At 38.9% G+C, this 22,885-nt stretch overlaps 1 non-coding gene across 1 annotated transcript; it reads left to right on the top strand.

Moving 5' to 3' along the window:
* The first annotated feature begins 202 nt into the window (after window positions 1-202).
* TRNAS-GCU (transfer RNA serine (anticodon GCU)) lies at window positions 203-278 on the top strand. The gene has a single exon. It is a non-coding gene; the product is annotated as a tRNA-Ser (tRNA).
* The last annotated feature ends 22,607 nt before the right edge of the window (window positions 279-22,885 follow it).

Below are 22,885 nucleotides of genomic sequence, written 5' to 3' on the forward strand. Positions count from 1 at the left end.
CACCCCTTGAAAGAAGATTCCTCTGAGAATCTAAGGGCATCGGGTAGACTCTCTCAAATAAACAATGGGACTTCTAATAATCTTAAATTAAGAGGCCATAGCAGCTTTAGAAGAATCCCAAGGTAGAGAAAGGGTTATATCAAAGAGATTTGCAGGTGGACTTTTGTCTAATGGAATATACTTCAATAAGAATGCTAGAACAGCCCTGGCCGGTTGGCTCAGTGGTAGAGCATTGGCCTGCTGTGCAGGAGTCCTAGGTTCAATTCCCAGCCAGGGCACAAAGAAGAAGCGCCCATCTGCTTCTCCACCCCTCCCCCTCTCCTTCCTCTCTGTCTCTCTCTTCCCCGCCCACAGCAAGGCTCCATTGGAGCAAAGATGGCCCAGGCACTGAGGATGGCTCTGTGGCCTCTGCCTCAGGGGTTAGAAGGGCTCTGTTTGCAACAGAGGGACGCCCCTGAGGGGCAGAGCATCGGCCCCTGGTGGGCATGCTGGGTGGATCCCGGTCGGGTGCATGCGGGAGTCTGTCTGACTGCCTCCCCATTTCCAGCTTCGGAAAAATGCGAAGAAAAAAAAAAAAAAAAAAAAGAACGCTAGAACACCCACAGAGGTGTTGGGAGGGGAGGTTATTGAGATATAATTGACATTATAATTGACATCATTATATCAGTTTTTGGTATACAACATAATTATTTGATATTTGTGTGTATTGGGACATGATCACCACAATAAGTCTTCTTAACAGCTATCACCATATGTAGTTCCATATTTTTAAACAAACAAAAAAAATACAATTGCAAGATCTTGTGGATTACTAGTTTGCTCGAGAGGACTAAAAGGGACAGAAACAGAATGAAATCCAAAGAGGTCTTTGGTCTGCAACTTTATGTGAACAGGAAGCAGAATGTTCCTTTTAAATCATTTTTCCTTTTATATAAAATGTGCCCTGTATTTGGGTGAAAATGATGCTACATCAATTCCAAACCCTGGTCTTAAGAATTAATACAGTTTCATCGTGGTTCTTTCTTGAAATACTCAGCCTTCCAAGCCCCCAACCTTGCCATGAGAAAGCCCAGGCCAAATGGAGAATCTCAAATGTAAATGAACCAACCCTCAGCCCCAACACAGCGTCCTCCCAGGCAACATCCAGCATCAACTTGTCAGCTAGAGGAGTCAGCCACTTTGGAAGTAGTAAATGCTGCAGTCCTCTGTTGAGCTGATGCCCCCTGTCTTTCCAGATAACCCTGCCCAAATTGCAGATTTGTTTGCAAAATAAACAACAGTTTTTCTTTAAGCCATTAAATTTAGGGTAGTTTGATATATATACATATTAATAGTAATAAAGTAATAGAAACAATTTCTCTTTTTACATATATGTAAATATAAATATACATTATAAATAAATATACATCTTTTATATACATTTATTCATATATTCTGAATTCATTTATATATATATAGAAAGAGAGAGAGAGAGAGAGCATTAATTTCTGCCCACTCCTTTCCTAAATTTGATCACTGCCATGTTAGACTTCATCCTTACAATGCCAATTCTTAGATAAAGCTTGATGGCAGTGAATGAAAATATTTAGCTAACACTTATGTATACAGGGTGAGGCAAAAGTAGGTTTACAGTAGTAATGGAACTAAGTAATACCATAATTAATAAATACAAAAATAAACTCAGTTTCATATACAGCTGTATACTTTTGCCCTGCCCTGTGTGTGTGTACAGATAAATATAGATATATATCAGAATGTGGCTGCTCACATATAGAATAGGGCTTAACCAATAAATGCCATATATTGGTTAAGCCCTATTCTATATGTGTTACATGTCTTAACAGAGGAATGGGGAAAGAGACCAGGTAACTTGACTAAGGCCATACAACTGGATTGACGCAGATAGAACATAGTTCATTCATAGCTATTATGCTTCTCCGATACTTATGACTGCATTGTCTACTTTAATTTTCCAACTTTCCATTAGCACCAAAAAGCCTCTTCATCTTCATAACTCTAGCCTTTATCTTCCCTTGAGGAAACATCTTTCTCCTGCTAGATAGATGGCAGTCTATCTCTTGTCCCTAAAGACCACAATTATGAGCTCAGCCAAATATGGCCCATGGACTAATTTGGCCTGCCATCTGCTTTTGTAAATAAAGATTTTTAAAACTATATATACACACAGCCACACTTGTTCTTTTATGTTGTGTCATGGTTGTTTGTACTACACAGCAGAGTTGAGTAGTGTAACAAAGACTATATGGCCCACAAAGCCTAAGATAATATCATCTGTTTTTTACAGAAAGTTTGCTGACTTCTGACTTACCATATTTTTTGCTTCATAAGACACATCTGTCCATAAGACACACCTAGGTTTTTAAGGAGGAAAATAAGAAAAAAAAATATTCTGAACCAAATGGTGTGTTAAAATATTTAATAAAACACTGCATTTTTCACTCCATAAGATGTATGGACATTTTCTCCTCCACTTTTAGGGAAAAAAAAGAGTGCATCTTACAGAGTGAAAAATACGGTACATCACCAAAGATCTCTTTCTTTCTGAATTCATAATATGACATAAATAGAATATATAGGAATTGTATGCAGACAGATCTGGACTAAAACACCTCTGTTATCTATATGAGGTCTTGGGAGAATCTCAATCTGAATCTTAGAGAAAATTGTATGACCTCAGTCTTAATTGATAAAAGGCTAAGAAACTGACACATACAATATTATTAATATGTTAAACGTGTTTGACAATCTTTCATGATTAGTGGCAAATTCAAGGGAGAATATAATTAGAGGCAAAAAAAAAGATGTTTAATATACTGCTCACAAAAATTAGAGGATATTTTTAAATGACTATGAAGCCATAAAATATCCCCTAATTTTTGTGAACAGTATATTTACAGGGAGTTCTCATGTTACAACAGTCTCAACCTACGATGTTTCAAGTTTACAATGCTCACCCCCATAAAAACTTTAAAAAGTTAAGACCTGAGTGTTTGGACTTACACTGATAGCGTCGTACTTATGGAAGAGGTGGGTGAACTCATTTGGTTGCGCATGGCGGAAGAATACGCAGCCATGCGCAGTATGAGTGAGAAGTCGGCATCCTTACGCTTACCTACCCCACTTTGGACTATTAAAAGTGCAAATGTTCCATTTGTGTTAGGCTAGCGTGTGTTTTGATTTACACCAAAATTTGGGTTACGTACCTGTGGTAGGAACAGAACTGTGTCGTAACCTGAAGATCCCCTCTCCCTGTATTTTTATTTTAGTAGAATGCTTGGAACTGGACTGACATGGAGATGTGGTGGCGTGGCATGGTGACAAGACAACCAGCATGCCTGAGGTCACTAGCTGCAGTGAGTGACTTAACCTCCCTTAGCCTCAGTTTCTTCATGAGTGAATCCATTAAACGGCAGTCTTTTATCAGATGCTCAGTACAGTGCCTAGAAGTAGGAATCACTATGAAGTAGTTTTAACACATTTCCTGAGGTAGATGTTTTCACCTCTGTAAACCAAGGAGGCCAGGCTTAGAGCAGTGGTGTCACTGCCAGGCTCACAGTGACGAAGGTGTGACTCTGTGTCCCACCTGGGCCTCTTGGATTTCCATTACATGGTGCTATGTACTCTTTTTTATATCTTTTTTTTGGGGGGGGGGTAAATTTTTTATTGAATTGATTGAGGTGACATTGGTTAATAAAATTATATAGCTTTCAAGTGCACACTTCTATAATACATCACCTGTATATTGTATTGTGTATTAAGACGCTTCATATTTAATCTTAACAAACATTCCCAACGGCTAGAGAACCCGAAGGAAAACGAATGGCAGCATCTTCTGTTGGGAATAAAGGCACAGAATTGTGGTCGGTGAAAGTCCAGGTCATGAATTTCTCCCTGTAATCCAGAGTTTTGAAGAAAAATCCTACAAGCAGAGATGGCTTCAAAGAAAACAATTCCCCCAAATCAATTTCTGATTGATTAAATGTCAAACTATGAAGAAAGAATTTTTGGTCGTTTATTGAGCTAAAAGAAAATCATATTTTTTCCCACTGTAATTGAACATTTTTCTTTGAGAATATGAGTAAATTTATAATCCCAAAGACAGTGTGACTTAACCTGATTAAAAGTATCATATTTTCCCCCTGTCTACAAACAGTCCAATCAACTGTCAGCAAGTTAGTTATTTCATTGTTCCAGCCAAAACGATGTGATACAGTGGAGGGCTGGAATTTTTTAAATGGACCCAAGTAGCTGAATTGACTGTTTCAGTTCCTTGGAGAGATGAGTAGTGACATTTTGATTTCCTGGGGGAATTCTGAAAACCAACTTCTAGGAGAGAGCTTTTGGGGGACCTCTAGTATCTTTTGGCATCGTGTTGGGAGATTTCTGTGCTCGGTGTTAGGGGTGTGCCATCAGAGTCCATTTTAGCTCTCAGGTGAAGCAGGTGAGCTTTGCAAGCAGTGACTGCATAGCTGTCAGAGGAGGGTGTGACAACCAGAAGTGTGGGAGAGGCTCTGCTGTGAGAAAGAAATTGTAGACCCATCACCACATACAAGGTGTCAAGAGAGCAGAGAGATGGATTCCGGGGGCCTGAGGAGGCCAGTTGAGTGGGAACCAGCTGAACAGCCCCTTCAAAGCTGCTGTGCTGATTCTGGTTTTCTTCACTTCTGTTTCTTTTTTTTTCTCTGTTTTCACTTGTCATACACATAAAGGGCAGTGAAATGCCAACCTGAGTCGACTGAAAGGCCTGGAGATATGAAACTGTAAAAGAAGATAATGATTAGTCACATACGGAGATGACTAGAGACCCTTGATAGCATATTTGATGTTCCTGTGTAATCTTTTAACTAGAAAAAAGCTCTCATTTAATAGACACACACAAAAAAAAAGGAAGGAAGGAAAGAAGGATGGAAGAAAAAAGAAACATGGGCATAATTTTGTCTCAAATTATCCAGACATACTTTTAGTATGGTAACATTCTGATGAATTAGTTCAATAAAGAAATCACAGTGCTGGATGGGTAGCTCAGTTGGTAAGAGCATTGTCCAAATATGCTAAGGTTATGGGTTTGATTCCTGGTCAGACCACATATAAAAGACAGCAAATGAATGCATAAATGGATGGAACAACAACTTGACGTTTCTCTCTCTCTCTTTCTCTCTCTCCTTTCCTTCCTCTTACTAAAAATTCAGTTAAAAAGGAAGTGAGGGAGGGAAGGAGGGAAAGAAGGTGAAATTCCTCAGAGGTCATTTTTTCCAGTTTCGAACTCATTCAGAACTCTTTTGTGTAACTACCAGGAGATTCATTTATTCATTCAACAATATTTTTGGATCATGATCTATACCAGTGGTAGTCAACCTGGTCCTTCCCGCCCACTAGTGGGCATTCCAGCTTTCATGGTGGGCAGTAGTGGAGCAACCAAAGTATAAATAAAAAGATAGATTTAACTATAGTAAGTTGTTTTATAAAGATTTATTCTGCCAAACTTAGCAAAAATCCTACATAAAGTACTTGGTTAGTAATTATTTATTTATTTTTTTATTTTATTTATTCATTTTAGAGAGGAGAGAGAGAGGGAGAGAGAGACAGAGAGAGAGAGAGATAGGGGGGAGGAGCTGGAAGCATCATCTCCCATATGTGCCTTGACCAGGCAAGCCCAGGGTTTCGAACCGGCGACCTCAGCATTTCCAGGTCGACGCTTTATCCACTGCGCCACCACAGATCAGGCAGTTAGTAATTATTATTATATGCTTTAACTTGCTGTAACTCTGCTTTATAAATTTTATAAAGTAAAGTTACTTCCCTACTTTATAAATCACCATTACTGTGGAACTGGTGGGCAGTTAGAAAATTTTACTACTAACAGAGATGCAAAAGTGGGTGGTAGGTATAAAAAGGTTGACTACCCATGCTCTATACCAAGCATTGATGAAGGCAAAGGACTAAAGAAAAGAGACCAACAATCTTGTGTTCCAGGACCTATGCTTGAACATTGTAACTGAGAGCTGTCATTATGGATGAGAATGAATCAGTTCTTGAGATTTTTATTTATTAACAGGCTCTTATAGAACAGCGGCTTAAGCACTTTATAAATGTGAACTTATGTAGTGCTCTCAATAAGCCTACAAGGTAAATACTAGTATCATTATCATCCCTCTTTTACAGAGGAGCAAACTAAGGCACAGAGAGTTTAAGGAATGCCTCAAGTCCACACAGTTGGTGATCAGCAGGGCCAGGATTTGAACCCAGCAGTCTGGGTTTAGAGTCTGCGCTCTTAACTACTAGGTTATGCTGCCAATATTGGGCTAGCTTATATTTATGACCTGGTTCTGTTTTTCCTGATGTTGATATCCCTTATCATGTTTAGCACATTTTTATTTGGGATCTTCTGTGAACTGTAATCTGGCTACAACCAAACAAAGACAACACTTGATTCTCTTGAATTATGTGATTATATCGGTTAACCACCTCTGTAAGAGGTGTGGACCCCACTGGAGCCACCACTCTCCCTGCCCACATGAAAGGGCAGTGCTTACACATATTCAGTGATCAATCAGTGATAACTCAGCATTAATTCATAAGTTTCTGGTTCACTGATGCTTGCAAGCCTCTCTGTCCCCCCAGGTTAGCTTTCTTACCTAGCGCTAGCCTCTTTTCTAGGAGGGGGGAAGCCGATCAGCCTTTATTGGACACATTGTCAGAAATTTCCCTGAAAGTAGGTTTTAATAAATGGGAAAGGACTTCACAGGGCTGAAAGGAGAGGCACTGTCATCACCAACAATGAAAAAGGAGGGCCTGACCTGTGGTGGTGCAGTGGATAAAGCGTCGACCTGGAACACTGAGGTCGTCGGTTCGAAACCTTGGGCTTGCCTGGTCAAGGCACATATGGGAGTTGATGCTTCCTGCTCCTCCCCTTTCTCTCTCTCACTCCTCTCTCTCTAAAAAATAAATAAATAAAATATTTAAAAAAAAAAAAAAGAAAAAGGAGGGAGAGGAGGATGCTGTATTTGGGAACATAGAAAAACTCACTGATGTGGGACCATCTTGAAGGCTGCCTTCCATAGAAACTCAAGCAATTAACCAAACTCCCTGCACAACATGTAGAAATAAAACAGCTCTGTTGAAACAGATTTCTTGCCTTAGATCTGAAAGAAAAAAATCATGTATGCCATTTCGTCATAGAATAAGAAGTAAGGAGTTAGATAAAAATTTGACTAGGGCTAAATTCTTTTTCTGTCAACCTACAGGTTGTTTTAATCCTTTGTTTGAAAGAATTTAAAGAATGTCATGTGCCTTCTCCTTTCAAATAAACGCAGTACTCTCAAAATACCTTCTAACAAAACCCCAAGGATTTCTAGATTATTGCTCATGACTCCTTTTGCTGTCATTAATGAGATTAGTCAAATTTCTTTACTAGTTTATTGGTTTAAGAATTCTCTGCCAATGAGTCTCAGCCAAAATGATGTCCTTTCTCTTATCCAGTCTTTCTACCTGCAAATTTGGTCTATGGAAAGTATAATTCTTCTTGCATCCCCTCGTATGCCATCTGTCTTTCCAAACAAAAGTCTCTGCCCTACATAGAATCACCCACCTCTTCTACACATGTAAAGCCTATCTTAAAGTTTGGCTCCTTTATTATTATTATTATTATTATTATTATTATTATTAAAGTGAGAGGCTGGGGGCAGAGAGACAGACTCCCGCATGTGCCCCGACTGGGATCTACCCAGCAAGCCCCCTGCCAGATGATGCTCTGCCCATTCTGGAGCTGCTGCTCTGTTGCTTGGCAACTGAGCCATTTTAGCACCTGAGGCAAGCCATCTTCAGCACCCGGAGCCAACTTTCTCAAGTGAGCCATGGCTGCTGGAAGACAGAGAGTAGAGTAGGGGGAGGGGCTAAGAAACAGGTGCACATTTCTCCTGTGTGCCCTGAACAGAAATTGAACTTGGGACTTCCACGCACTGGGCCATCACTCCACTGCTGAGCCAATTGGCCAGGGCCATAAACTTTGTCTTCTTTTGCATGAGTCTCCCTCAGTGTGATTCTAAAGACAAGTTGCAGCTGCTCCTTTGTCTGTTTCTCCCCACTTCAATCCTTCCCTTTAAGTCATTGTTTAAACTAGTAAACCATATGACTCAGTGAATATTTCCATGAAGAGTGGTGTCAAAGCTGTTTTAAAACCAATCTAGCTATGATAGCCAATGTATAGGTATCTAGAAAGCAAAAACAATAGCTACTCATTGTGGGCATTTCAGACTATTTGAATAAGCTTTTGAAAGAGGTTGTCCTTTAAAATTTTTCACACTACATAGTACTCAATATCTTGTCAATAAAACTTTCAGAGTTGTACATATCTGCAAGAAAGGTTTTTGAAATTAATAAATTTTAGGTTCTTTGGCATCTATACATGAAACATTATTTTTTAATTTTCTTTCTTTCTTTTTTTTTTTTTTAGTGAAGGTGGGAAGGCAGGGAGGCATGTGCCCAACTAGGATCCACCTGGCAATCCCACTAGGGGGTGATGCTCTGCCTATCTGGTGCTGCTATTCTGTTGCTCAACAACTGAGCTATTTCAGTGCCTGAGTCGATGCCATAGAGCCATCCTCAGTGTCTGGGGCCAACTTGCTTGAACCATTTGAGCCTTGGCTGTGGGAGGTGAAGAGAGAGAGAGAGGGAGAAGGTGAGGGGGAGGGGTGGAGAAGTAGATGGTTGCTTCTCTTGTGTGCCCTGACAAGGAATCAAACCCAGTACTTTCACATGCTGGCTGATACTCTACCTCTGAGTCAACTGGCCAGGGCCTATTATTTTCTAAGATAAAGAAAAGTTGACAAAAATAATTTGAGACACTTGCCAAAATTTCACAAAAAATTAGGCTCAGAATGAGTACTGAGACCAAACACGGATACTGACAATGCAGGTGGGTTGCTATTTCACTCAAATGAGTTTGTTTTTCTTTTTTCCTGGCTGGATATTTTTAAATGCCTGCTGGTTACTAGTCAGAGAAGTGTGTTGTAGCCATTAACTTCAATAGAAAAATAAATAAAAAGGGTATTTCTTCTCTTGAATTCTTCTCCAAGTGCTTTGGATAGATTTCTAATGCATTATTGCTTAAGTATATTCTTACCACGATAATTCGCTTTTAGTAGCTTCATTTACATTAGCTATCACTCTGGAGAGCCATAGTAGTAACAGTCTGATGAATTACCTGAGAGAAATTACTCTTGAAAGTAATCATTGTGAATGAATTTTCATCACTTGGTCTCATCATTTCATGCTGTTTTGTTTCTTTTTTTAGCCCCTGCCAAAAGTTAAGCATAAAAAGGTCTTTTGTTATTACCTCATTTTCTTTAGAAAACTTAGTCTTAATCATGGTAGCTGTTTTATACAGATAACCAAAGGATATTACACAGAGAGAGAGAGCTTTTAAGATGAATTTTATTTTGGTGGTGCACATTGCTTTATTTTATTTTACTCTACAATATCTCATGTAAACTTGGTTTTTAAGTAATTAGTGCAAGGCTTATATTTTAGGTATAGAGATGGCATTTTTAAAAAGAACTGCATTGAATTTATTTCAAATTATCAACACACAAAAGTGTTGAAATTTTAAACTAAAAAAAAGAACCTTAGAATAAAGTAATATTAATAGTTATTTGGCAAGTACTTAAAGAAGCAATATTAATAATTATTAGCAAGTACTTACTCAATGCCAGGTCCTATTTGAAAGACTCTAAAAAGGTTTTACTCATTGTTATAAATCTCTTGATACTATAATTTTTGTAATTTTCCCCATTTTTCTGATTTCATTTTTAGGATTTCAGAAGATAAGCAACTTGCTCAAACTCGCACATTTATCCATAGTGGATCCAGAATTATAGCCCAAAAGTCTGATTTCTTAATCCTTCTACTATGTTGCATTATATTACATGATATCTGCTAAAAAATGCTAAAGTGAATGGAAAAAATTCTATTTAGTTACTAGTTTATATGGGATTATAAAGCAACAGATAATGACTGACCCGGTTGTTAAACTGTTGAAAAGGTTTCTTCCAAAATACAATTTGTCATTATTCACAATGAAATTAGGTTGTTACATGGTGCTTAAAAGTTGGAATGTTTGGATTTTTGTTTTTGTTTTTCTTTTAAAGTATCTAAAGATGGGCCAACAATGAGATAACCATTGGGGAAAACCGACACCAACAGCTGTTTCTTCATCTCAAATCATTTGTGTTCAGGGTCATACACAGCAGCATAAAGTCAGAGTTTTATAGGTTGAGAAACTGGTAGAAATTTCCACCAGGCTCTATTTTTAAAATTTAAACTTTAAGTAATAAAAAAAGTGGTTACAAATGTTATCCTTTTTATTTGTTAAATCTGGCTATCACTACTGTTTCCAGATGTCCATTCTACAATTAGTACTTTGAACAGATGGCTGCTGACACCTGCTCTGTGCCAGCTCGGAGGCCCCTAACATACAGTGGTAAACAGATCATACAGTGGGCTCTTAGAGATCCTAGTGCAGAGGAAAACAGACAATTGAACAAATTAAGAAATAACTATGTACGATAACAACATGAAGTGATCAATTCAATGAAGAGAAAAAGAAAGTTGAGTCAAGACCAGGGAAGCAGTGATACCTTCTCAGACAAAGTGACCTCTAAGGGCCTTCTCTGAGGGGAGTCACAGAATCAATATAAAAGGGTGAGGGGACACTGAACATGAGGCAAAAGAGAAGCCTTTTACACATTTTTGAAACTTGAATGCAGGAATCTTGTTTTTAATTCTCTGTTATTACCAGCCCCTCTCCTCAAATATTATTCTTTTAAAACTGTTCAGAGTACAAGTTAATGTTCGCTGTGTCAAGGGCTAGCCTTTTAAAAAAAGAAACATATAGCTGTTTTATTTTCCACATCTGAAAAACAAAACACAATTTAACAAAATGTTGTTGAAATCTTTTTTTTTTTTTTTAGTTTTCAAACACTTAAAATCCAATATGCTTTAATGCAACAGTTTTGACATTTTTACTTCTCCAGGCACTTGTTAGTAATCTATTCTCTGAGAGGAGACAGGAGTTTTCTTTCATGGTTTCCATGAGTAGGAAGCTTTGACAAATGCCTTGCTGTTCACTACAAATAAGCTTACTTTAACGTCAGAATCAATGACAAAAATATTCTCTATTGTTTATATATACCTCAAAAACTAGTCACTTATAAAAAAAGTGGAGTCCCAAACTTTTCTTCCACCCGGCCCTCCTTTCCTTAACTCATGGAATCAACTGTTCTTTCCTCAGAATTTATGACTTTGATTCCAGATTCTTCCAATAACCAGACGGGGGAACTAAAAAGCAGCACTGTATTGTGCTATAGATTACACAGAGCATCTGCAACCTCCTTTTTAGGTAAAATGGTTGGAAAACTCTGAGGGCTTTTCCAGAATGCTCCTGTTGGGTGGCTGCTGGCATGGTAGAGGAGTGCAGAGCTGGGACCAGATGTGCATGCAGGGGTTTAAATGAGCTTGAAGGTTAAGGACTTTCAGCCCCAATAGACCAACAGCTCCCACGGAGTCACAGCAGAAGTTAGGGACGCCGTATATCTGACTAGATCTGTGCAAGGAAACCTATTACTTTTGTCTGTTTTCTATCCATTTTTTTTTCTGTTGATGGTATTTTGATTTTTTTCCTTGGGGAACATCCCTTTGTCTCAGACTGAGTAGAACTGATCTTTCCCTGAGGTAACCAAATAAGCAGAATTTGTCCATTCCATGCAGTTGGTCCCCTGCCTCAGGATAGGCACCTGTAGCACTGAACCGAGTCTGTCCAATGAACACAGTGGCTGGACCATGGGAAGAGAGAAGTTCTCCTTTCTACAAATGCTGACATGTTATTATTTGAGTCTAAGGCTGACAACACCTGTTTTGCCACCTTCCTGGGGAGAACCTGTCTGAAAAGAAATCCAATAGGATGTTTAAAAAGTTAGGAAGGAGAAACCAAGGTCTGTAACACTGCATGGTTCTTGGATCCACCCAGTTCCAAAGCCAGTTTTCCTCATGGACTTAGTTCACTGAGCTCATAATTCCTTGTGATTTTACCTGGGTTCATGTCACTCACGCTAAAAGACTACTGATTAGACATCAATGGAAGCCCCTAGGACTGGCAAGCAAGAAACTAACTAGTCAAAGCAGAATGCAAACCAAAAGATCTAGGTAACCAATGGCTTGGAATGCACTGGTTGCATATTCTGAGACAGTTATACTCAGAAACAAAAAGGCTAACTGATCCTCATTCTAGGGGAGGGCTGCTTGCCCTCTGGTCTCTTGTTTTCACATGGTACTCTGAGGTTCCAGATACTTAGGACTCAACAGTAGCTGAAGGTAAAATCTACAGAGGCACACACAATCTAGTCCTGGCTGGAGCAAGATAAGAAAAATTAGGATGATTGCGAGATTCTTCCCATCCTGAGCAGCTCTAAGATCAGTGAAAAAGATTTCAGGACAAGACTAGTTTCTGCTACTTAACTTACTACATGTGATCACCAGTAAAGCACCTCATCCTGTCTGAGTTTATTTTCCTCTTTGATGAAATGAAAGAAAGTTCTAAGGTTATCCAAACTGGGACACTTCTGAGCATAAAGGGAGAGTATTCATATTCACGGTGAGCTAGCTAGCCTACCTGTTTCAGGCAGATCAGGACCTGTGGGCAACTCCTTCCTGTGTCAGTCCTCCTGGGTTCTTCACACCTACCTCTGCCTTCAATTATCTTTAGAATAAGAGAGCACTCTGGATGGCTTCTTTCTTTTTCTGAGTGAACAGCTGGCTATGTCATGGTGCTGTCAGGAGCCAGGCACAGTTCATTATTTGTCTTGTCTCGTTGCATCTTTCCAGAAACCCCGTCAGGTAAGAACGACTTGGGGATAAGGGACAGACAGAGAGGCCAAATGCTTGGACTTCTGCACAGCCAGGCAGCAGAGGACGAGCCAGACATATCTGGCAGTCAGACTTCAGAACCTTTGCTGCCCTTCTGCTTTTCAGATCTCTAGGTGGGTACTGTCAGCCTCATTTTCCTCAGCAACATTTAAAATCTGGGGGTGCATTATTTCCAAAGCTATAAATAATATTTTTTTGAAAATCAGAGATTGACCTCAAAGGTTTTCCATTGTGGCTTCTGAAGGCTGTGCTAATAAAAAGCCTTTAGGTGTCAATGGAGCCTGGGCCTCAGCGCTTAGAGTGGAACCTCTCCCAGATCTCTTGTGGCTTGAGCCCTGCCACCTGTCACAGGGCCTCCTAGAAGGGTGAAAATGAAAGCGAGCTCCCAGCTCCAGCCTAAGCGTTCCCCGGAAGCGGTGGTGAACGGTGTGTTTGACACCTAGACTGGAGTATTTCAACACCTTCTTCCTCCTTTCCACAAATTTATTTTAGGTATCAATCCTACCATAATCAGTAATAATTGTCCTTGTTTTGTTTATTTTTCTTTAGTTTTGAAGAAAACATCAATTTTTAAAAGGAAGAAAACATTCTTTTAATGACACTATATATATTTAAGCTTAGGAAAATATGTTTATGACTTGAAAATTTGTGATTAAAAATCAAAATGATTATAACTTGTAATCCACACTCTGTTCCACTGTTTGAAATTTTGAATGCAAATGAAAATTTCAAGCCAAACCATTCAGTGATAGAGTTGAAGCAACTTCAGGTCTGTTTCTTTGTCTTTACAATTGTTGTATTATTCTCATTGATTTAAACCTGTGATTCAAAAGCAGGAATACATAGTACCTCAGTACCATGCAGACTAAGGTCATGAACTTGTCCTAAGCATTTACCTGGGTCCATGTGACATGGGTCCTTGTGAACTGGATAATCATAAAAATAATTTTCATGTTAGATTTAATGTTTCTTAAAGGATAAGTAATAAAATTGTGTTAATTTGAAACCTACCCATGTATTATACAACTCAGTGGTAACCACAACAGTTACTTAGAACAGTGGTCCCCAAACCCCCAGCTGTGGACCAGTACCGGTCTGTGGGCCATTTGGTAACTGTCCACAGAGAAAGAATAAATAACTTACATTATTTCCATTTTATTTATATTTAAGTCTGAATGATATTTTATTTTTTTAAAATGACCAGATTCCCTCTGTTACATCCGTCTAAGACTCACTCTTGACACTTGTCTCGGTCACGTGATACATTTATCTGTCCCACCCTAAAGGCCGGTCCATGAAAATATTTTCTGACATTAAACTGGTCCATGGCCCAAAAAAGGTTGGGGACCATTGACTTAGAACACAGACCAAGAAAATACTTTTTTTTTTTAAGAGAGGAGTATTTTACCACTGATATTATTTATAAATGTGATCCAGTGACCTTTGGGGCCCTTAGGAGGGGGAGGAAGGTAGGCTTTTGGCAGAGACTCAGAGAGTGACTTGAACTGTGTGGCCTAGGAAGAGGCTCTGGCCTTCCCCAGCTGGAGTGCACAGCCAGCACTCCCCACCCCCATCTATTGAATCACTGGGCATGCCTGTTCTACAGAGTTTGGCTGTGCAAGGAGATCAGATTGTTGCTGGGGAGGTTTTTGTTGGGTAATCACATGGGCAGGTGCTGGGTTGTGTGACTGCCCCTTGCAGGGGCTGGGGAGGCACTCTTACCTCCTCTGCCATACTATCCTGGGAAAAAGGAGAAGGGCCTGCTCCCTCCTTCACCTTGGAGGTGCCATCCCCAATGGGAGAGCTGCCCTTCCAGGTCCCGGATTGCCAGCTTTGTTGAGCCTGGTTCCATGGAGAAGGGGAGGGAGAGCTGTGGGGAGCTGTGGTATTCAGAGTTTGTCCCTTGGAGATTATTGCCTGGGACCTAAATGAAATGCTTGATCCCATTCTGTAGGCTTTGCCAGGATCACCTCTAATGGGAGACTCTTTTCCTCTGACCTCCTGAGCTCAGAGGCTCTGCAGCTGAGCTTCCTCCCCTAGAGAGGATGGTTGGCTGCATCCAATCTAAACCTGTGGCAGGCCCCTCCTGGGCAAGATAGAAATGGAGAACATGGCAGATACTGAGTAGTTTAGCTCTAGAAGAGGGACCACTTTCCCCTCGTGAAGTGCCTGAGCATGTGACCCCCAAGTAGGGGACCCAATAGCCCCATCCTCCTGACCTTGGTTGCCCCATACTACTAAGCTCACAACCTTTGAAAGGGTCTATGTGTTGCAGCCAATCTTGTCCCTCTACAATCTTTTCTCAGAAGGCTCAGGGGGAGGCAACCTCAAGGGAGGCAGTGTAGCTGACAAGTGGAGGTGAACCTAGTAAGTGTCAAAGTTTTTACAGATCTACTCCCAGATCTAAGCTGGAGGGAGCTGACCCTTGTACACAGATTGGCACTTGGCATGCACACCCAGGCCAGGTAGGTGCAGCCACAAACAGCGAATAACATGTTAGCTCCAGAGAGCTACCATGTGTTATGCACAATGTCTGACAATGACTGGTACCTGCACCTGGCCCAAGTGAACCCAGAACCAAAACAACCAGTAGTGGTTTTCATACCATACCAGACCTTAACCCAAGTAGCAATACAAGGAGCACACCTACAAAGGATTTTAGCAGGCACCAGATTCTCTTGGGAACAACTTCACCATGGGGGACAGACCCTGCACAGCAACTCATACATGGTGATAAAGGTTTATCCTCTAGTCAGCCAGCCTGAGGGGTTAACTCCACCCATGAAATGGTCAATAGCATTCAAGACTCAACTACAATAAGAGGGTGCACATAGCCCACAAGAAACATTCTTGGAGTTTGGAACTCAGGTGATCTAAGAAGATTGGGCCACTGAATCCAAAAATACACCTACATTATAAAGCCATCATAACATGTTTGAGAGTCATAGAAGATCTACCTAATGTACAGAGACAAAATGGAAAGAAAAGAAATACACTCCAAATCAAATAACAAGAGAAATCCTCAGATTAAAGAATTAAATGAAACAAAAGCAACAAAAATACTAGATGCAGAGTATAAAACATTGATTATAAGGATGCTCAAGAACTTTAGGAGGATAGTGAATGATCTCAGTGAGAACTTAAAAAGATAGTAAGTCAAAAAGGACATAAAAACAATAAAATAGAACTAGTCAGAAATATAGAATACAATATCTGAAATAAAGAATACACCAGAAAAAATCAACAGCAGGTTAGATGAAGCAGGGGATTAAATCAGTGGTATAGAAGATGAGATAAGTCCTGACCAGGCGGTGGTGCAGTGGATAGAATGTCGGACTGGGATGCGGAGGACCCAGGTTCGAGATCCCGAGGTCTCCAGCTTGAGCACAGGCTCATCTGGTTTGAGCAAAGTTCACCAGCTTGGACCCAAGATCGCTGGTTCAAGCAAGGGGTTACTCAGTCTGCTATGGCTCCACAGTCAAGGCACATATAAGAAAGCAATCAGTGAACAACTAAGGTGTTACAACACAAAACTAATAATAATTGATACTTCTCATCTCTCTCTGTTCCTGTCTGTTTGTCCCTATCTATCCCTCTCTCTGACTCTGTCTCTGTAAAAAAAAAAAAAAAAAAAAAAAGAAGATGAGATAACAGTAAGCACCAAAGCAGAGCATCAAAAAGAAAAGATAATTTTAAAAAATGAGGAAGTCTAAGGGACCTCTGGGACAACATCAAGTGCAACAACAGTCACATCATAGGAGTACCAGAGGGAGAAGAAAGGTAAAAGGTAGAGAATGTATTTGAAGAAACATCAGCTAAAAATTTCCCTAAGCTGTTGAAGGAAATAGTCACTCAAGTTCAGGAAGCACAGATAGTCCCAATCAAGATGAACCTCAAAGATACCCACACCAAGACACATAATAACTAAAATAACAAAGGTTAAAGACAAAAGGAGATTCTTAAAAGCCACAGAGAAAAGTAATTAGTTACCTACAAAGAAGCTCCAATAGGCTGTCAACTTATTTTTCAACAGAAACAATGCAGGCCAGAAAGGATTGGCATAAAATATTTAAAGTGATGAAAAGCAAAGACTTACACTGAGACTACTCTATCCAGCAAGGCTACCATTTAAAACTGAAGGTGAAATAAGAGCTGCTTAGGCCGTGGCCGGTTGGCTCAGCGGTAGAGCGTCGGCCTAGCGTGCGGAGGACCTGGGTTCGATTCCCGGCCAGGGCACATAGGAGAAGCGCCCATTTGCTTCTCCACCCCTCCGCCGCGCCTTCCTCTCTGTCTCTCTCTTCCCCTCCCGCAGCCAAGGCTCCATTGGAGCAAAGATGGCCCGGGCGCTGGGGATGGCTCTGTGGCCTCTGCCCCAGGCACTAGAGTGGCTCTGGTCGCAACATGGCGACACCCAGGAGGGTCGCAACATGGCGACGCCCAGGACGGGCAGAGCATCGCCCCCTGGTGAGCAGAGCGTCGCCCCTGGTGGGCGTGCCGGGTGGATCCCGGTCGGGCGCATGCGGGAGTCTGTCTGACTGTCTCTCCCTGTTTCCAGCTTCAAAAAAATGCAAAAAATTAAAAAAAATTAAAAAAAAAAAAAAAAAAAGAGCTGCTTAGACAAAATATATAAAAAAAAATTGCAGAAGAAGTTCACTACTGCCAAACTAATATTTTAAGAACTGTTAAAAGGGTATGCTTTAAGAAAAAGAAAATAAAGAAATATATAGAGAAAGGAATATAAGCATAAAGGATAAAATGGCAATAAATTAATGCTTATCAATAATAACTTCAAATGTACCATATTTTTTGCTCTAAAAGACACACTTTTCTCCCCCAAAAGTGGAGGGGGAAATGCTCGTGTGTCTTAAGGAGTAAAAAATACTGTATTTTATTAAATATTTTAACACATCATTTGGTTCAGAATATTTTTTTTTCCTTATTTTTCTCCTTGAAACCCTAGGTGTGTCTTATGGTCAGGTGCATCTTATGGAGCTAAAAATATGGTAAATAGATTAAATGCTTTAATCAAAACAGTTGGGATAGCTGAATGGATAAGAAAACATGACTCATATATATGCTGGCTACAAGAGATGTTCCTCAGAACAAAAGATACACACAGACTAAAAATGAAGGGATGGAAAAAAAATATTTCATGCAAATGGAAAGAAACAAACAAAAAATGTTAGGATAACAATACTTATATCAGACAAAATAGACTTTAAACAAAAGACAAAAACAGTCCCTACATAATACTAAAATAATTGACTCTACAAAAGAATATGATCCTCATAAACACATATGCGTCCAATACAGGAGCACCTGAATATATGAAGAAAACTTTGGTGGACATGAAGAGAAAGATTGACAGCAAAACAGTCATAGTAAGAGATTTTAACACCCCACTGACATTAATAGATAAATGTGCCAAACAAAAAATTAACAAAGTTACCTTAAATTACACACTGGATCAGGTGGATTTAATTGATATTTACAGAACATTTCATCCCAAGGCAGCAGACTATATGTTCTTCTCAAGTGTACAAAAAACATTCCCAATGATAGACCACATGTTAGAAAACAAAAAAAGTCTCAATAAACTTAGAAAGATTGAAATCGTATCAAACTTTTTCTCTGAGACAATGGTACGAAACTAAAAATCAACTACAATAAAAATACTAAAAAACATTTATATACAAGGAAGCTAAATACCATGCTATTTAACAATGAATGGGTTAACAACAAGATCAAGAAAGATATCAAAAGTTACCTGGAAACAAATGAAAATAAACACAATAGCAACCCAAAATCTATGGGACACAGCAAAAGCAGTCCTGAGAGGGAGGTTCATGACATTACAGGCCTACTTCAAGAAGCAAGAGAAATCTCAAATCAACAATCTAATCCTTTGCCTAAGGAACTAGAAAAAGCACAAAAACAAAGCCCAGAGTGAGTAGAAGTAAGGAAATAATAAAGATGAGTGGAAATAAAAAAGATCAATGAAACTAAGAGCTTGTTTCTTGTAAAGGTAAACAAGATTGACAAACCTTTAGCCAGACTCATAATCAAAAAAAGAGAGAGGACCTAAATAAATAAAGTCAGATGAATGGGGAGCCTGAACAGGCAGTGGCGCAGTGGATAGAGAATTGGCCTGGGATGCTGAACATCCGAATTCAAAACCGTAAGGTCAATGGCTTGAGCATAGGTTCATCCAGCTTGAGTGGGGGCTTACCAGCTTGAGCACAGGGTCTCTGGCTTGAACCCAAGGTTGCTAGCTTGAAGCCCAAAATTTATGCCCTAAGCTTAAGATCATTGGCTTGAACAAGGGGTCACTGGCTTGGCTGCAGCCCCCCAGTTAAGACACATATGAGAAAGCAATCAATGAACAACTAAAGTGCCACAACAATAAGACGATGCTTCTCATCTCTTTCTCTTTCTGTCTGTCTTTCCCTGTCTGCCTGTCTGTCTTTCTCTCTCTCACAAAACAAAACAAAACAAAAATCAAACAAAAAAATGGGGAGAAGTAACAACTGACACCAAAGAAATGCAAAAGATTGTAAGAAAATACTAGGAACAACTATATGCCAACATATTGGATAACCTGGTCAAAATAGATAATTCCTAAAAACATACAATCTTCCAAAACTGAATAAGAAAGAATCATAAAACCTGAATAGATTGATTACAACTAATGAAAATGAAGCAGTAATTTAAAAAATAAAAACAAAGAACCTCCCAGCAAATAAAAGTCCTGAATCAGATGGCTTTATAGGTGAATTTTACTGAGCATCCAAAGAGCTAACACCTATCACTCTCAAACTATTTCAGGAAGGCTTCCAAGTTCATTTTATGAGGTCAACATTATCCTAATTCCAGCACCATATAAAAACACTACAAAAAAAAATTGTAGGCCATTATCCCTAATGAGCATAGATTCTAAAATCCTCAACACAATATCAGCAAACTGAATCCAGCAATAAATTAGAAAGATTATACACCATGTTCAAGTGTGTTTTACTGCAGGGATGCAATAACTGCAAAACAATTAAAGTGATATACCACATAAACAAAATGAAGGATAAAGACCATATTATTATATCAATAGATGCATAAAAAGCATTTGATAAAATCCAGCACCTATTCTTGATAAAAACTCTCACCAAAGTGGGAATAGAAGGAACATACCTTATCATAATAAAGGCCATATATGACAGCCAACATCATACTCAATGGGCAAAAAATAAAAGTATTTTCTTTAACATTGGGAACAAGACAGGGATGTCGGCTTTCAGCCCTCCTATTCAACATAGTACTGGAAGTCTTAGCCACAGCAGTCAGACAAGAAGAAGAAATAAAAAGCATCAAGATTGGAAAGGAGAATGTAAAACTGTCATTATTCACAGATGGCATGATATTGTACATAGGAAACCCTAAAGATTCCATCAAAAACTACTAGATATAATAAATAAATTCAGCAAAGTAGCAGGATAGAAAATTAACATTCAGAAATTGATGACATTTTTGTACACTAATAATAAACTATCAGAAGAGAAATTAAGAAAATAGTCCCATTTACTATTTCAACAACAACAAATAAGGTACTTAGGAATAAATTTAAATAAGGAGGCAGAAAACTTGTACTTGGAAAATGATAAGATACTGACAAAAAGTAATTGAGGAAGAGATAAATAAGTGGAAATATATACTGTGTTCATGGACTAGAAGAATTAACATCATTAAAATGTCCATACTTCCCAAAGTAATTTATAGGTTCAGTGAAATTCAATTCCTATTTAAATATCAATTGCATATTTCACAGATCTAGAACAAATATTTTCAAAATTTATAAGTCATCAAAAAGACCCCAAATACCCTCAACAATCTTGAGAAAATGAACAAAGCTGGAGGAATCTCATTACCTGATATCAAACTATACTACAAAGCCATTGTAATCAAAACAGCCTGGTACTGATATGAAAATGTCATAAAGATCAACAAAACAGAACAGAGAACTCAGAAATAAACTTATGCCTTTATGGTCAATTAATATTTGATAAAAGAGGCTGGAACATACAATGGAGTTGATAGTCTCTTCAATAAATGATGTTGGGAAACTGCACAGCTACATGCAAAAGAATAAAATCAGATCACTTTCCTATACCATACACAAGAATAAACTCAAAATGGATTAAAGACTTAAATGTAAGTTGGGAAATCATAAAAATCTTAGAAGAAAACATAGGCAATAAAACCTGAGACATCTTTTGTAACAATATTTTTGCCAATGGGTCTCCTTGGGAAAGGAAAAAAAACAACAACAACAAATGAGACTACATTAAAGTAAAAAGCTTTTGCACAGCAAAAGAAATCATCAAGAAAATGAAAAAGAAACCCACTGAATAGAAGAACATATTTGCCAGTGATACACCTGGTAAGGGGTTAATTTCCAAAATACATTAGCATCCTATAGAATTCAACACCAGAAAGACAAACAACCCAGTTTAAAAATGGGCAGAGGACTTAAATAGACACTTCTTTAAAGAGGACATATGGATGGCCAATAGATACATGTAAAAATGCTCAACATTACTAATTATCTGAGAGATAAAAATTAAAACCACAATGTGATATACCTCACTTTTGCCAGAATGGCTATCATCAATAAATCAATAACCAAGTGCTCACAAGAATGTGGAGAAAAGGGAACCGTCATGCACTGTTGATTGGAATGCAGACTGGTTCAGCCACTGTGGAAAACAGTGTAGCATGTTCTCAAAAATATTAAAAATAGAACTTCTTTTTGACCTAGTGATTTCACTTCTGGGAATATAACCTAAGAAATCAGAAACACTAATTCAAAAGGATATGTGCACCCCTATGTTCATTACATTGTTATTTACAATAACCAAGATCTGAAGAAAGCCAAGTGCTCAGCTATAAAAGAAAATTAAAAAAAAGAAAAGAAAAAAAAATTTTTTTAAAGTCTCACCTTTTGCAACAACATGAATGGACCCAAATAGTTATATGCTGAGTGAAATAAACCATTCAAAGAAAGACAAATACCATGTGATCTCACTTATATGTGTAATCTAATGATCAAAATAAACTAACAAAATAGAAAGAGGCATGAATACATGGAAAAGAATGACAGCTGTCAGAGGGGAGGTAAGTTGGGGGGCTGGATGAGAAAAAGTAAAAGGATTAACCAGAACACGTATATATATAACACATAGACACAGACAACAGTGTGGTGATGGCCAGAGGGAAAGGGGGTAGGGGTAGGTGGAGGTGAGAAAGGGGGTGCAAAATGAGTAGAAAAAGAGACTGCTTGGGGCGGAGGGTACACGATGCAGTGCACAGATGGTTTTCATTGAATTGTACACTTGAAACCTGTATGGTTTTGAGAACCAATGACACCCCAGTAAATTCAATGTAAAAAAAAACACCCTGAATCTTGAACTAGAGTTGATATGATATATAACGTATAAACTAACTGATGAGCATGTAATTGACAGTGAAGACTTGTAGATAGTCTGTCTGCTTGATTTATAACTACCCAAAGGTTTTCATCAGTAGTCAGAAGTTCAGTTTGCTTATCCAAGCCCAGCCTGAACTTGAACTTCAGATAAAAATGCTGAGGCAATGAGATTTTTGGATCTTGTTTCTAGAAACTAGGAAATGAGAGATAGTGACTTTGTTTCCTTTTGGGAGGCATTTGCTTCCCAATGGCATTGCTAAAAGTTTGCCTCCCAAACTGCAATTTCAGGGGGAAGGGTGCAGGGAACAATGTGCCGTCTTTGTGTAGATGACAGCAGGAGAAGGAAGTGTGTGCAGGAGAAGAAATAGAACATTCTCTCAGGCAATTTGCAGGTTGATGGCAGTACTGGAGAAAATGCAAGAAATGGACAGCAGAGAAAGAGTAGAAGAAAGATGTGAAATGCAGGAAAGC

This window comes from Saccopteryx bilineata, chromosome 2 (assembly GCF_036850765.1).
Source record: "Saccopteryx bilineata isolate mSacBil1 chromosome 2, mSacBil1_pri_phased_curated, whole genome shotgun sequence".
Taxonomy (NCBI): Eukaryota; Metazoa; Chordata; class Mammalia; order Chiroptera; family Emballonuridae; genus Saccopteryx; species Saccopteryx bilineata.